Raw genomic sequence first — 3,278 nt, 5'->3', positions numbered from 1 at the left:
CGGATCTGGGAAGCTTCCAGATTGGTATACCATGCTACAGCTGCTCGGGCAAGTTGTCTTGAAAGAAATGGACCAACAATTTCTCGTCCGCAGAATACGCCCCCATCTTTCGGCAATACATCCGAAGATGCCCCTTCGGACATGTCGTCCCTTTGTACTTATCGAAGTCTGGTACTTTGAACTTGGGAGGAATGACGATATTGGGCACGAGACATAAATCCGCTAAATCTGAGAATGGGTAATTGCCAAGGTCCTCGACTGCTCTTAACCTCTCTTCGAGCGCCTCAATCTTTCCCTTATCTTCCGTGAAGGGAACCGATTCTTTTACGGGTGTGGGTGAGGCCGGGATATGGCGGACTATGTTCGGTTGGGGTAGTTCATGTGGGGACAGATCTTTGAGGTGGAGCAGGGGGCCGAGATGGGTATCTCCTTCCTCATCGTCTAGCCCGGGATAGTCGTCATAAGGCGGGAGTTGCCCCTAAAAAGTAGGGGCTTGGCTTAAATCTTCCGGAGTGGCACGAGGAGTGAAGTCCGAAGGCAAGCCATAAGGATAAGCTTGCGGACTATACCTTCGACCAAACACGGCCGTGTTTCTGTCTCGGCCCGGATTTAAAGCGGGTTGCAGCACCGGCTCCGCTTCCCTAACCGTACTGGAGGCGGTTGCCATGGCTTTGTCTTCTATGGTTTTCTGGAGTTTTAACATGACCTCCGAGATGGAAGCCATTTGATCTTTTAAGACCGATAGATCGGCCTTCATCTGTTCCTGCATGCCCTCTTCATTATCCATTTTTCTGGATCGAGTGTTATAGGGGTGCCTTGGTGTTTTCTTAGTTTTGATGAATTTCCTAAAGAAATAAAAAAAGGTGAGTATGCCACCAAAACATGAATATGCAAATGAATGATCGGTGCACTTGGATCCACCCAAAGGTTTTTAGGTAGCGTAATGAGTCCAGAACTTCTCATTTTATAAAAAGAACAAAGCTTTCATCTAGCCAAGATTATACAAAGGTGTTATAAGAGAACCTAATGATTTCTAATTATGTGGGCCATCAAATCTATCATGTGTTGACAGTAATTGATTAGCCCATGAATCTCCTCGGGGGCCGTACACACTTCGGCCATGGCTTTCGCTTTGGCTAGTAGACGCGGGAGGTCTTGACTTCCATTCAAGGTCAAGGCGAACCTATCCATCCACATAGTCGCTTCTTGATGCAATGCATCAATCACCCTCCCTCTTGCTTCTTTTTCGGCGCACACTTGTGCAAAATCCTCCACTAGCTTTTGTTCATGGGCCATAGAGCAGTTCAATTCTTCCTTGTATTGCCCTATGATAGCTAGCATGCTTTGCTCCGTGGCTTCCAAGTGTTGAGCCAAACTTCTTTTGGACCTCGCGCAGGCAACTAACTCTTCTTTTAAGATCATGCCATGCACCCGTGACCGATCTCTCTCCTCTCTTTGGAGCTTGAGCTCATTGTTGCTACCCCACAATGCTCCTCGGAATTTCTATCGGCCATATTCCTCCTTGCGGGCCCTTTTGGTTTCTTGTTCAAGGGCTTTTGCAGTGGCCGCGTTTTCCTCTTGTAACTCGGTGCACTCCTTCTGGATGTGTGTAGCAGCTGACTTGAACTTCTCCTTGGCGAGTCTTGCCTTCCCTAACTCTAATTTTAGAGCTCGGACTTCTTCATCTTCCTCCGGAGCTTCGAAGTCCTCCTCATCGATAACTTTCAACTTGGAGGGCCAATCTAACCCCCGCGTGTGAATTCTTAGCCATCCATGATAACCTCCGATGACGCCATTATGGATGCCCCTAAGCTCCTTGTCTTTCCTCAACGAACTTCTCCACACCTTGTGGACTCTTTGTATCGCCTTGAGACTTTGTGCGCCTAGATTCCTCACAAGGAAAGGCGAGAGACTTTCTTCAGTTGGTGCTCCCCTCATGGGGTACCCTAGTTGTCTTATGGCGAGTGCGGGATTATAATTAATACACCCCCTAGTCCCTATCAATGGAATATTAGGGTAGTCCCCACACGAGAAAATAAATCCTTCCTTGCCTTCCTTCCAACGAGGAAACCAATTGATCGCGCTGCCCCCTATCCCAACCAAATGTTGGTCCCAATCGACTCTTCCTTTTTCGGCGTATGAGCGATAGCTTTGAAGCGGACACGGGTGTCTCGTGTCTTGTTGGAATAGGTGTGAAATCAACCACACACAGAGAGCGGGTAAACAACAGACAATCCGCGCACTGTTTTTCTCACACCTCCGGTCAAAGGTGTCAAACAAATCTGCCAAGATAGCCACCATTGGACTTTCCTTGCTATGGTGATATGCGAGGAAAGCATCAATGGCGGCTAAGTCTACCAAACCGTCGACGTTCGGGAAGAGGACAACCCCAAAAATCAGCAAAGCTAAAATATCTGCAAACGGGCCCCACTTCTCTTGGCTCGCCATATCCCTTGCCTTACCTTCCAAGTATTTCCGAAAAAGGCCCACTACGCCGTTCCGAGTTTGCTTCGTGCGATCCAACCCTTTTGCTGAATCACCAACCACAGCTGCAATCTTGCTCAAGGAAGGAAGAAAGCCGGAGAAAAGATACGGTTTTCTCTCCCCAAGAGGGCATCCTAAAATTTCCTCAAACTCTTCAATAGTTGGTACCATTTGGAAGTCCCCAAACGTGAAACACCTCAACGACTGGTCATAGTATTGGGCGAGGGATACGACAGCTTCCATAAATACCTCCGTTGCGGTCAAATCTAGAATCTTCCCTTACACTTTGCGGAAGGCTTGCCTTTGGAGAGGTCCCATCAATCGTCCTAATTCCTTGAGGCTAGTGACATCTAGACTTTTAACCTTGACTTGATAAAATCTTTTGCCGTTTTGATTTGTCCCCATCATTTACCTAAAAAAGGGGTGGATCAAGTCTCCGACATGAATGATGCGATGCGTATGCATGAAACGGAAAGAAAACAAGAAAAAGGGGTAATTCATACATACGAGACCGCAGAGACCCAATTTTAATGCTACGTTTTGGGCATGATGGCGCCTCAACGTAGCATTAAAAAGGTTACGTATTACTCTAAAGAAACCAAACATCACTAGCAAAAACTATAAACCAAAAATGCATGAGAAAGAATGGCACAGGAGCGTGTTTGCTCTTTGCCCCTATTTGGGAACCTATAGGACAATATCTAGGGGTCTCTAATAATTACTTCCCAATAATTTATAACTCACACGGCCGTTCTCTAGAGGTATTATCACTCAAGATAATAATATTGTGGCGG

This window comes from Glycine soja, chromosome 3 (assembly GCF_004193775.1).
Source record: "Glycine soja cultivar W05 chromosome 3, ASM419377v2, whole genome shotgun sequence".
NCBI classification, from domain to species: domain Eukaryota; kingdom Viridiplantae; phylum Streptophyta; class Magnoliopsida; order Fabales; family Fabaceae; genus Glycine; species Glycine soja.
This window is presented reverse-complemented; position numbering follows the sequence as displayed.